At 55.4% G+C, this 14,515-nt stretch overlaps 1 long non-coding RNA gene across 1 annotated transcript; it reads left to right on the top strand.

Annotated features, from left to right (window-relative positions):
* The first annotated feature begins 12,739 nt into the window (after positions 1–12,739).
* LOC117253752 (uncharacterized) lies at positions 12,740–14,457 on the top strand. The gene is made up of 3 exons (XR_004501425.2): positions 12,740–12,805; positions 13,156–13,241; positions 13,393–14,457. It is a non-coding gene; the product is annotated as an uncharacterized LOC117253752 (long non-coding RNA).
* Positions 14,458–14,515: the final 58 nt, after the last annotated feature.

Here is a 14,515-nt window from a genome sequence, read left to right as displayed (position 1 = left end):
ACTGCTGCTCCAACAACTGCAGCAGCCACAACTGCTGCCCCTGCAACTGCAGCAGCAACAACTGCATCTCCAACAACCGACACTCCAACAACCGCAGCACCCACAACTGCTGCCCTCACAACTGCAGCTCCAACAACGGCAGCTCCCACAACTGCTGCCCCCACAACAAAAGCTCCCACAGCTGCTGCTCCAACCACTGCTGCCCCAACAAACGCAGCTCCAACAACTGCTGCCCCCACAACTGCAGCTCCCACAATTGCTGCCCCAACATGTGCTGCCCCCACAACTCCAGCTCCAACAACTGCTGTCTCCACAAATGCAGCTCCCACAACTGCAGTTCCTACAACTGCAGCCCCCACAACTGCTGCTCCAACAACTGCAGCACCCACAACTGCAGTCCCAACAACTGCAGCTCCAACAACCACCGCCCCAACAACCGCAGCACCCACAACTGCTGCCCACACACCTGCAGCACCCACAACTGCAGCTCCCACAACTGCTGCAACCACAACTGTTGCTCCAACAACTGCTGCCCCAACAACTGCTGCTCCAACAACTGCAGCACCCACAACTGCTGTCCCCACAACTGCAGCTCCAACAACTGCGACTCCGACAGCTGCAGCACCCACAACTGCTGTCCCCACAACTGCTGCTCCAACAGCTGCTGCCCCAACAACTGCAGCTCCCACAACTGCAGCTCCAACAACTGCAGCAGCCACAACTGCTGCCCCTGCAACTGCAGCTCCATCAACTGCAACTCCAACAACTGCAGCCCCAACAACTGCATCTCCAACATCCGCCGCTCCAACAACCGCAGCACCCATAACTGCTGCCCTCACAACTGCATCTCCCACAACTGCTGCAACCACAAATGTTGCTCCAACAACTGCATCAGCCACAACTGCAGCTCCCACAACTGCTGCTCCAACAACTGCAGCACCCACAACTGCTGCTCCAACAACCGCTGCACCCACAACTGCAGCCCCAACAACTGCAACTCCAACAACTGCTGACCCAACAACTGCAGCCCCTACAACCGCAGCTTCAACAACTGCTGCCCCAACAACTGCAGCTCCAACAACTATTGCCCCCACAACTGCAGCCCCCACAACTGCTGCCCCCACAACTGTAGCCCCCACAACTACTGCTCCAACAACTGCCGCACCCACAACTGCTGCCCCCACAAGTGCAGCTCCAACAACTGCAACTCCAACAACTGCAGCACCCACAACTGCAGCACCAACAACTGCATCTCCAACAACCGCCGCTTTAACAATCACAGCATCCACAACTGCTGCCCTCACAACTGCAGCTCCCACAACTGCTGCAACCACAAATGTTGCTCCAACAACTGCAGCAGCCACAACTGCGTCTCCCACAACTGCTGATCCAACAACTGCAGCACCCACAACTGCAGCTCCCACAACTGCTGCCCCCACAACTGCTGCTCCAACAACTGCTGCACCCACAACTGCGGCTCCCACAACTGCTGGCCCAACAACTGCTGCCCCCACAACTGCTGCTCCAACAACTGCCGCACCCACAACTGCTGCCCCCACAACTGCAGCTCCCACAACTGCTGCTCCAACAACTGCAGCACCCACAACTGCTGTCCCCACAACTGCAGCTCCAACAACTGCAACTCCAACAACTGCAGCACCCACAACTGCAGCCCCAACAACTGCATCTCCAACAACCGCCGCTCCAACAACCGCAGCACCCACAACTGCTGCACCCACAACTGCAGCTCCAACAACTGCAGCTCCCACAACTGCTGCAAGCACAAATGTTGCTCCAACAATTGCAGCAGCCACAACTGCAGCTCCCACAAATGCTGCTCCAACAACTGCAGCATCCACAACTGCAGCTCCCACAACTGCTGCGCCCACAACTGTTGCTCCAAAAACTGCTGCACCCACAACTGCTGCCCCCACAACTGCAGCTCCAACAACTGCAGCACCCACAACTGCAGCCCCAACAACTGCATCTCCAACAACCGCCGCTCCAACAACCGCAGCACCCACAACTGCTGCTCTCACAACTGCAGCTCCAACAACTGCAGCTCCCACAACTGCTGCAACCACAACTGTTGCTCCAACAACTGCAGCAGCCACAACTGCATCTCCCACAACTGCTGCTCCAACAAATGCAGCACCCACAACTGCAGCTCCCACAACTGCTGCCCCCACAACTGCTGCTCCAACAACTGCTGCACCCACAACTGCGGCTCCGACAACTGCTGGCCCAACAACTGCTGCCCCCACAACCACAGCTCCATCAACTGCTGCCCCCACAACTGCAGCTCCCACAACTGCCGCTCCAACAACCGCAGCACCCACAACTGCTGTCCCCACAACTGCAGCTCCAACAACTGCGGCTCCGACAACTGCAGCACCCACAACTGCTGTCCCCACAACTGCTGCTCCAACAACTGCTGCCCCCACAACTGCAGCTCCCACAACTGCAGCTCTTACAACTGCAGTCCCCACAACTGCTGCTCCAACAACTGCAGCAGCCACAACTGCTGCCCCTGCAACTGCAGCACCAATAACCGACGCTCCAACAACCGCAGCACCCACAACTGCTGCCCTCACAACTGCAGCTCCAACAACGGCAGCTCCCACAACTGCTGCCCTCACAACTGCAGCTCCAACAACGGCAGCTCCCACAACTGCTGCCGCCACAACAAAAGCTCCCACAGCTGCTGCTCCAACAACTGCTGCCCCAACAAATGCAGCTCCAACAACTGCTGCCGCCACAACAAAAGCTCCCACAGCTGCTGCTCCAACAACTGCTGCCCCAACAAATGCAGCTCCAACAACTGCTGCCCCCACAACTGCAGCTCCCACAACTGCAGCTCTTACAACTGCAGTCCCCACAACTGCTGCTCCAACAACTGCAGCAGCCACAACTGCTGCCCCTGCAACTGCAGCACCAATAACCGACGCTCCAACAACCGCAGCACCCACAACTGCTGCCCTCACAACTGCAGCTCCAACAACGGCAGCTCCCACAACTGCTGCCCTCACAACTGCAGCTCCAACAACGGCAGCTCCCACAACTGCTGCCGCCACAACAAAAGCTCCCACAGCTGCTGCTCCAACAACTGCTGCCCCAACAAATGCAGCTCCAACAACTGCTGCCGCCACAACAAAAGCTCCCACAGCTGCTGCTCCAACAACTGCTGCCCCAACAAATGCAGCTCCAACAACTGCTGCCCCCACAACTGCAGCTCCCACAATTGCTGCCCCAACATGTGCTGCCCCCACAACCCCAGCTCCAACAACTGCTGTCTCCACAAATGCAGCTCCCACAACTGCAGTTCCTACAACTGCAGCCCCCACAACTGTTGCTCCAACAACTGCAGCACCCACAACTGCAGTCCCAACAACTGCAGCTCCAACAACCACCGCCCCAACAACCACAGCACCCACAACTGCTGCCCACACATCTGCAGCACCCACAACTGCAGCTCCCACAACTGCTGCAATCACAACTGTTGCTCCAACAACTGCTGCCCCAACAACTGCTGCTCCAACAACTGCAGCACCCACAACTGCTATCCCCACAACTGCAGCTCCAACAACTGCAACTCCAACAACCGCAGCACCCACAACTGCTGCCCTCACAACTGCAGCTCCAACAACTGCAGCTCCCACAACTGCTGCAACCACAAATGTTGCTCCAACAACTGCAGCAGCCACAACTGCATCTCCCACAACTGCTGCTCCAACAACTGCAGCACCCACAACTGCAGCTCCCACAACTGCTGCCCCCACAACTGCTGCTCCAACAACTGCTGCACCCACAACTGCGGTTCCGACAACTGCTGGCCCAACAACTGCTGCCCCCACAACCGCAGCTCCATCAACTGCTGCCCCCACAACTTCAGCTCCCACAACTGCGGCTCCGACAACTGCAGCACCCACAACTGCTGGTCTCACAACTGCTGCTCCAACAACTGCTGCACCCACAACTGCAGAACCCACAACTGCGGCTCCGACAACTGCTGGCCCAACAACTGCTGCCCCCACAACTGCAGCTCCTACAACTGCTGCCCCCACAACTGCAGCTCCCACAACTGCAGCTCTTACAACTGCAGCCCCAACAACTGCTGCTCCAACAACTGCAGCAGCCACAACTGCTGTCCCTGCAACTGCAGCTCCAACAACTGCAGCACCCACAACTGTAGCAACCACAACTGCAGTCCCCACAATTGCTGCTCCGACAACTGCAGCACCCACAACTGCGGCTCTGACAACTGCTGGCCCAACAACTGCTGCCCCCACAACCGCATCTCCAACAACTGTTGCCCCCACAACTGCAGCTCCCACAACTGCAGCCCACACAACTGCTGCACCCACAACTGCAGCACCCACAACTGCGGCTCCGACAACTGCTGGCCCAACAACTGCTGCCCCCAGAACTGCAGCTCCAACACCTACTGCCTCCACAACTGCTGCTCCCACAAGTGCAGCACCAACAACTGCATCTCCACCAACCGCTGCTCTAACAATCGCAGCATCCACAACTGCTGCCCTCACAACTGCAGCTCCCACAACTGCTGCAACCACAAATGTTGCTCCAACAACTACAGCAGCCACAACTGTGTCTCCCACAACTGCTGATCCAACAACTGCAGCAGCCACAACTGCAGCTCCCACAACTGCTGCCCCCACAACTGCTGCTCCAACAACTGTTGCACCCACAACTGCGGCTCCGACAACTGCTGCTCCAACAACTGCCGCACTCACAACTGCTGCCCCCACAACTGCAGCTCCCACAACTGCTGCTCCAACAACTGCAGCACCCACAACTGCTGCCCCCACAACTGCTGCTCCAACAACTGCTGCACCCACAACTGCGGCTCCGACAACTGCCGCACCCACAACTGCTGCCCCCACAACTGCAGCTCCCACAACTGCTGCTCCAACAACTGCAGCACCCACAACTGCTGTCCCCACAACTGCAGTTCCAACAACTGCAACTCCAACAACTGCAGCACCCACAACTGCAGCCCCAACAACTGCATCTCCAACAACCGCCGCTCCAACAACCGCAGCACCCACAACTGCTACACCCACAACTGCAGCTCCAACAACTGCAGCTCCCACAACTGCTGCAAGCACAAATGTTGCTCCAACAATTGCAGCACCCACAACTGCAGCTCCCACAAATGCTGCTCCAACAACTGCAGCACCCACAACTGCATCTCCAACAACCGCCGCTCCAACAACCGCAGCAGCCACAACTGTTGCCCTCACAACTGCAGCTCCAACAACTGCAGCTCCCACAACTGCTGCAACCACAAATGTTGCTCCAACAACTGCAGCAGCCACAACTGCATCTCCCACAACTGCTGCTCCAACAACTGCAGCACCCACAACTGCAGCTCCCACAACTGCTGCCCCCACAACTGCAGCTCCCACAACTGCTGCCCCCACAACTGCTGCTCCAACAACTGCCGCACTCACAACTGCTGCCCCCACAACTGCAGCTCCAACAACTGCTGCTCCAACAACTGCAGCACCCACAACTGCTGCCCCCACAACTGCTGCTCCAACAACTGCTGCACCCACAACTGCGGCTCCGACAACTGCCGCACCCACAACTGCTGCCCCCACAACTGCAGCTCCCACAACTGCTGCTCCAACAACTGCAGCACCCACAACTGCTGTCCCCACAACTGCAGTTCCAACAACTGCAACTCCAACAACTGCAGCACCCACAACTGCAGCCCCAACAACTGCATCTCCAACAACCGCCGCTCCAACAACCGCAGCACCCACAACTGCTGCACCCACAACTGCAGCTCCAACAACTGCAGCTCCCACAACTGCTGCAAGCACAAATGTTGCTCCAACAATTGCAGCAGCCACAACTGCAGTTCCCACAAATGCTGCTCCAACAACTGCAGCATCCACAACTGCAGCTCCCACAACTGCTGCCCCCACATCTGCTGCTCCAAAAACTGCTGCACCCACAACTGCTGCCCCCACAACTGCAGCTCCAACAACTGCAACTCCAACAACTGCAGCACCCACAACTGCAGCCTCAACAACTGCATCTCCAACAACCGCCGCTCCAACAACCGCAGCAGCCACAACTGTTGCCCTCACAACTGCGGCTCCGACAACTGCCGCACCCACAACTGCTGCCCCCACAACTGCAGCTCCCACAACTGCTGCTCCAACAACTGCAGCACCCACAACTGCTGTCCCCACAACTGCAGTTCCAACAACTGCAACTCCAACAACTGCAGGACCCACAACTGCAGCCCTCACAACTGCATCTCCAACAACCGCCGCTCCAACAACCGCAGCACCCACAACTGCTGCACCCACAACTGCAGCTCCAACAACTGCAGCTCCCACAACTGCTGCAAGCACAAATGTTGCTCCAACAATTGCAGCAGCCACAACTGCATCTCCCACAACTGCTGCTCCAACAACTGCAGCACCCACAACTGCAACTCCCACAACTGCTGCCCCCACAACTGCTGCTCCAACAACTGCTGCACCCACAACTGCGGCTCCGACAACTGCTGGCCCAACAACTGCTGCCCCCACAACCGCAGCTCCATCAACTGCTGCCCCCACAACTGCAGCTCCCACAACTGCTGCTCCAACAACTGCAGCACCCACAACTGCAGCTCCCACAACTGCTGCCCCCACAACTGCAGCTCCCACAACTGCTGCCCCCACAACTGCTGCTCCAACAACTGCCGCACTCACAACTGCTGCCCCCACAACTGCAGCTCCAACAACTGCTGCTCCAACAACTGCAGCACCCACAACTGCTGCCCCCACAACTGCTGCTCCAACAACTGCTGCACCCACAACTGCGGCTCCGACAACTGCCGCACCCACAACTGCTGCCCCCACAACTGCAGCTCCCACAACTGCTGCTCCAACAACTGCAGCACCCACAACTGCTGTCCCCACAACTGCAGTTCCAACAACTGCAACTCCAACAACTGCAGCACCCACAACTGCAGCCCCAACAACTGCATCTCCAACAACCGCCGCTCCAACAACCGCAGCACCCACAACTGCTGCACCCACAACTGCAGCTCCAACAACTGCAGCTCCCACAACTGCTGCAAGCACAAATGTTGCTCCAACAATTGCAGCAGCCACAACTGCAGTTCCCACAAATGCTGCTCCAACAACTGCAGCATCCACAACTGCAGCTCCCACAACTGCTGCCCCCACATCTGCTGCTCCAAAAACTGCTGCACCCACAACTGCTGCCCCCACAACTGCAGCTCCAACAACTGCAACTCCAACAACTGCAGCACCCACAACTGCAGCCTCAACAACTGCATCTCCAACAACCGCCGCTCCAACAACCGCAGCAGCCACAACTGTTGCCCTCACAACTGCGGCTCCGACAACTGCCGCACCCACAACTGCTGCCCCCACAACTGCAGCTCCCACAACTGCTGCTCCAACAACTGCAGCACCCATAACTGCTGTCCCCACAACTGCAGTTCCAACAACTGCAACTCCAACAACTGCAGCACCCACAACTGCAGCCCTCACAACTGCATCTCCAACAACCGCCGCTCCAACAACCGCAGCACCCACAACTGCTGCACCCACAACTGCAGCTCCAACAACTGCAGCTCCCACAACTGCTGCAAGCACAAATGTTGCTCCAACAATTGCAGCAGCCACAACTGCATCTCCCACAACTGCTGCTCCAACAACTGCAGCACCCACAACTGCAACTCCCACAACTGCTGCCCCCACAACTGCTGCTCCAACAACTGCTGCACCCACAACTGCGGCTCCGACAACTGCTGGCCCAACAACTGCTGCCCCCACAACCGCAGCTCCATCAACTGCTGCCCCCACAACTGCAGCTCCCACAACTGCGGCTCCGACAACTGCAGCACCCACAACTGCTGGTCTCACAACTGCTGCTCCAACAACTGCTGCACCCACAACTGCAGAACCCACAACTGCGGCTCCGACAACTGCTGGCCCAACAACTGCTGCCCCCACAGCTGCAGCTCCTACAACTGCTGCCCCCACAACTGCAGCTCCCACAACTGCAGCTCTTACAACTGCAGCCCCAACAACTGCTGCTCCAACAACTGCAGCAGCCACAACTGCTGTCCCCGCAACTGCAGCTCCAACAACTGCAGCTCCCACAACTGCAGCTCTTACAACTGCAGCCCACACAATTGCTGCTCCGACAACTGCAGCACCCACAACTGCGGCTCTGACAACTGCTGGCCCAACAACTGCTGCCCCCACAACCGCATCTCCAACAACTGTTGCCCCCACAACTGCAGCTCCCACAACTGCAGCCCACACAACTGCTGCACCCACAACTGCAGTACCCACAACTGCGGCTCCGACAACTGCTGGCCCAACAACTGCTGCCCCCAGAACTGCAGCTCCAACACCTGCTGCCTCCACAACTGCTGCTCCCACAAGTGCAGCACCAACAACTGCATCTCCAACAACCGCCGTTCTAACAATCACAGCATCCACAACTGCTGCCCTCACAACTGCAGCTCCCACAACTGCTGCAACCACAAATGTTGCTCCAACAACTGCAGCAGCCACAACTGTGTCTTCCACAACTGCTGATCCAACAACTGCAGCAGCCACAACTGCAGCTCTCACAACTGCTGCCCCCACAACTGCCGCACCCACAACTGCTGCCCCCACAACTGCAGCTCCCACAACTGCTGCTCCAACAACTGCAGCACCCACAACTGCTGCCCCCACAACTGCTGCTCCAACAACTGCTGCACCCACAACTGCGGCTCCGACAACTGCTGGCCCAACAACTGCTGCCCCCACAACTGCTGCCCCCACAACTGCTGCTCCAACAACTGCAGCACCCACAACTGCAGCCCCAACAACTGCATCTCCAACAACCGCCGCTCCAACAACCGCAGCACCCACAACTGCTGCACCCACAACTGCAGCTCCAACAACTGCAGCTCCCACAACTGCTGCAAGCACAAATGTTGCTCCAACAATTGCAGCAGCCACAACTGCAGCTCCCACAAATGCTCCTCCAACAACTGCAGCATCCACAACTGCAGCTCCCACAACTGCTGCCCCCACATCTGCTGCTCCAAAAACTGCTGCACCCACAACTGCTGCCCCCACAACTGCAGCTCCAACAACTGCAACTCCAACAACTGCAGCACCCACCACTGCAGCCCCAACAACTGCATCTCCAACAACCGCCGCTCCAACAACTGCTTCACCCACAACTGCGGCTCCGACAACTGCTGGCCCAACAACTGCTGCCCCCACAACCGCAGCTCCATCAACTGCTGCCCCCACAACTGCAGCTCCCACAACTGCGGCTCCGACAACTGCAGCACCCACAACTGCTGGTCTCACAACTGCTGCTCCAACAACTGCTGCCCCCACAACCGCATCTCCAACAACTGCTGCCCCGACAACTGCAGCTCCCACAAGTGCAGCCCACACAACTGCGGCTCCAACAACTGCTGGCCCAACAACTGCTGCCCCCAGAACTGCAGCTCCAACACCTGCTGCCTCCACAACTGCTGCTCCCACAAGTGCAGCTCCTACAACTGCAGCCCCCACAACTGCTGCTCCAACAACTGCCGCACCCACAACTGCTGCCCCCACAACTGCAGTTCCAAGAACTGCAACTCCAACAACTGCAGCACCCACAACTGTAGCCCCAACAACTGCATCTCTAACAATCACCGCTCCAACAACTGCAGCACCCACAACTGTTGCACCCACAACTGCAGCTCCAACAACTGCAGCTCCCACAACTGCTGCAACCACAAATGTTGCTCCAACAATTGCAGCAGCCACAACTGCAGCTCCCACAACTACTGCTCCAACAACTGCAGCATCCACAACTGCAGCTCCCACAACTGCTGCCCCCACAACTGCTGCTCCAACAACTGCTGCACCCACAACTGCAGCGCCAACAACTGCAACTCCAACAACTGCTAGCCCAACAACTGCTGCCCCCACAACTATAGCTCCCACAGCTGCTGCTCCAACAACTGCTGCCCCCACAACTGCTGCTCCAACAACTGCCGCACCCACAACTGCTGCCCCCAGAACTGCAGCTCCAACAACTGCAACTCCAACAACTGCAGCACCCACAACTGCAGCCCCAACAACTGCATCTCCAACAACCGCCACTCCAACAACCGCAGCACCCACAACTGCTGCCCTCACAACTGCAGCTCCAACAACTGCAGCTCCCACAACTCCTGCAACCACAAATGTTGCTCCAACAACTGCAGCAGCCATAACTGCATCTCCCACAACTGCTGCTCCAACAACTGCAGCACCCACAACTGCAGCTCCCACAACTGCTGCCCCCACAACTGCTGCTCCAACAACTGCTGCACCCACCACTGCGGCTCCGACAACTGCTGGCCCAACAACTGCTGCCCCCACAACTGCAGCTCCCACAACTGCTGCTCCAACAACTGCAGCACCCACAACTGCGGTCCCCACAACTGCAGCTCCAACAACTGCTGCTCCCACAACTGCAGCAACCACAACTGCGGCTCCTACAACTGATGGCCCAACATCTCCTGCCACCACAACAACAGTTCCAACAAATGCTGCCCCCACAACTGCAGCTCCCACAACTGCTGCCCCAGCAAATGCAGCTGCCACAACTGCTGCCCCAACAACTGCTGCTCCAACAACTGCAGCACCGACGACTGCAGCCCCCACAACTGCTGCTCCAACAACTGCGGCTCCAACAACTACTGCCCCCACAACTGCAGCACCCACGACTGCGGCTCCGACAACTGCTGGCCCAACAACTGCTGCCCCCTCAACCTCAGCTCCCACAACTGCAGCACCCAGAACTATTGCTCCCACAACTGCAGCTCCAACAACTGCAGCACCCACAACTGCAGCTCTCATAACTGCTGCACCCACAACTGCAGCTCCCACAACTGCAGCTCCCACAACTGCTGCCCCCACAACTTCAGCCCCCACAACTGCTCCTCCCACAACTGCTACCCCCACAACTGCTGCTCCAATAACTGCTGCCCCCACAACTGCAACATCCAGAACTATTGCTCCCACAACTGCAGCTCCGACAACTGCAGCTCCCACAACTGCAGCCCCCACAACTGCTGCTCTCACAACTGCTGCCCCCACAACTGCTGCTCCAACAACTGCAGCTCCCATATTTTCAGCACCCACAACTGCAGCACCCAGAACTATTGCTCCCACAACTGCAGCTCCAACAACTGCAACCCCCACAACTGCTGCCTCCACAACCGCAGCTCCCACAACTGCAGCTCCCACACCTGCAGCTTTCACAACTGCAGCACCCACAACTGCAGCCCTAATAACTGCTGTTGTCACAACTGCACCTCCAACAACCGCAGCCCTAACAACTCCAGCATCAACAACAGCTGCTCCCACAACTGCTGGCCACACAACAGCAGCAGCCACAACTGCGGCTCGGACAACTGCAGCTCGGACAACTGCAGCCCCAAACACTGCGGCCCCAACAACTACAGCACCTACAACGGCTGCCCCCACCATCACAGCACCCATAACTGCTGCTCCGACAACTGCAGCTCCTACAACTGCAGCTCGGACAACTGCAGCCCCAACAACTGCAGCCCCTACAACTGCAGCCCCCACAGCTGCATCCCACACAACTGCAGCTCCAACAACTGCAGCCCCAACAACTGCAACCCCAACAACTGTGGCCCCAACAACTGCAGCACCCACAACTGCAGCTCTCACAACTGCAGCTCTCACAACTGCTGCCCCCACAACTGCTGTCCCAACAACCGCAGCTCCCACAACTGCAGCTCTCACAACTGCAGCTCTCACACCTGCTGCCCCCACAACTGCTGCCCCCACAACCGCAGCTCCCACAACTGCTGCTCCCACAACTGCAGCTCTCACAACTGCAGCACCCACAACTGCAGCTTCCACAACTGCAGCCACCACACCTGCAGCTCCCACAACTGCTGCCCCCACAACTGCTGCCCCCACAACCGGAGCTTTCACAACTGCAGCTCCCACAACTGTAGCTCCAACAACTGCGGCTTCAACAACTGCTGCTGCCACAACTGCTGCTGCTCCCACAACTGCTTCACCATCAACTGCAGCTCCAACAACGGCAGCCCCAACAACTCCAGCATCAACAACAGCTGCTCCGACAACTGCTGGCCCCACAACAGCAGTCCCCACAACTGCGGCTCCGACAACTGCATCTCGGACAACTGCTGCCCCCACAACTGCAGCCCCCACAACTGCTGCTCCCACAACTGCTGCCCCCACAACTGCTGCTCCAACAACTGCAACTCCAACATCTTCAGCACCCACAACTGCAGTTCCAACAAATGCAGCACCCACAACTGCAGCTCTCACAACTGCTGCCCCCACAACTGCTGTCCCAACAACCGCAGCTCCCACAATTGCTTCCCCCACAACTGCAGCTCTCACAACTGCAGCTCTCACAACTGCTGCCCCCACTACTGCTGCCCCCACAACCGCAGCTCCCACAACTGCAGCTCCCACACCTTTAGCTCTCACAACTGCAGCACCCACAACTGCAGCTCCCACAACTGCAGCTCCAACAACCGCAGCCCCAACAACTCCAGCATCAACAACAGCTGCTCCGACAACTGCTGACCCCACAACAGCAGCACCCAGAACTGCGGCTCCGACAACTGCATCTCGGACAACTGCTGCCCCCACAACTGCTGCCCCCACAACTGCAGCTCCCACAACTGCTGCTCCAACAACAGCAGCACCCACAACTGCGGTTCCAACAACTGGGCCTCCTACAACTCCAAGTAAGAAAGTGACGGCTTATGCTCACCATGAGAAAGAATTTTCATAGTATACATTTTTAGCCTATGCATAGCTGTCAGTTGGATTCTTCAAAAAATGAAACTTACAAATTGTAAATTGACATGCGAAATCATTTAAAATCTTTTGGGGTTAATGAGGTTGAAATGCATTTGTAGAGTTTGACTTAACTTTCTTTCTTTTTGTTTTGAGCTTTGCTACAATAGTGCAGTTGATACATTCCTAAGATTTGGAGCTGTGTGTGCTGCTCTTCACTATATTCTTTTAATACTGACATATGCAAATTATTTTTTTGAATGAATTTCTCGGTTAATATATTTCATTTTCTGTACAGGCTTGACATCATTGGCACATCTACAGATGAGTTTACAGTCCTTTGGAGAGGTCAGCAATGACACTATCATTGAGCTCATAAAACAGGTATGTAAAACAGAATATGCAAAATAACTGTTTTGTGAAGGCTCTTCAGCTCACATCATCAATTATAATGCATACACACAAGATATCGGATGAGATTAGGGAGTGAGATCGTTCTGCTGATGTGTATTCTCTGTGTTTTCTCTCCATGTAGTTCTTTAATAAACAGCTGAATGGAACAGCCCACACAGTCACTGTGACACTCATTCAAAGGGTTGGAGTTGGCCCATAGAAGAGTCATGTGGACAGAAATAGTCAAAAATGGGCGCATGTAGACAGCAATTCAAAGTTGTGCTGATGGTATTGTTTAAACAAAATTTGAAGGGGCAGTTCACCTCAACCGTTTCACCATATCTGGAAAGATATGACAGTGAAGACAACACATCAAATGTCATTGTACTCTGTATTGAGGTAATCTAAAATCATTATCTTAAAATCACCAGAAATACCTGGATTGTACTTCAGGTGCAAGCAAAAGTATTTTTGATTAAACACAGAGGCTTAGATTTTGGAATCAGTGCCATCATCTGCCTCCTTATCAACCTTTTGTCAAATTAAAAAACAAAAAAACTCTACTTGTCAACAAGAGGAGCCATTGTCACTCTATAATCCCTAAACAATATTCCCAGGAATGTGAAGTGGAGATGTGCATTTGGCTCAAGTGTCAAATTATTTAAACAGTACAATGGGAAGCTCAAACCACACAATCTCACCTGTCAAAGAGGTTTTTCAAAGGGTGTCAATAATTCCCATGTTCTCTAACCGGAGGAGCGGGTGCCATGCTGAGAAGCCTGGTAACAAGGAAACACTCTGTCCTTTCATCATACATGAATGAGGAAACGTTTCACCCACAACACTGGCAACAATAACTTCAGTGAGTCCCTCATACCAAGTGTGTGATGATTGTTCCCCAAATCTGGGAAATTAACAGCCCGTGAAGTATTACTGACAAAATGCAGTCATGTGTTTTGAATGTGAATCTGTTTTGCCTTACGTCATCAAGAATTGATTTATTAAGCACATGGAATGTATTTTTCCAATTCACTGGAAAACCTGTGTATGAAAGTACTCCTTGTTTGTGGCATGGGAGGTATTGTACTATAAAACAACGCCTTAAAGTATTTCAGTACAGAGACGGGAGACATCCTGTGTGCAGATTCATTTTTAAAAAAGAAGCTTGAGGTGCACATTAATGATTAAGTGTGCATGTTTGAGTTAGGTTTTGTGTGGTTTTGGTTTTTTGCCCTCTGTTTCAGTCTTTTGTCTGTTTGGTCAAC

Source organism: Epinephelus lanceolatus, chromosome 6 (genome assembly GCF_041903045.1).
Source record: "Epinephelus lanceolatus isolate andai-2023 chromosome 6, ASM4190304v1, whole genome shotgun sequence".
NCBI lineage: Eukaryota > Metazoa > Chordata > Actinopteri > Perciformes > Serranidae > Epinephelus > Epinephelus lanceolatus.
The sequence above is the reverse complement of the archived record's forward strand: the minus strand, read 5'-3'. Positions and strand labels throughout refer to the sequence as shown.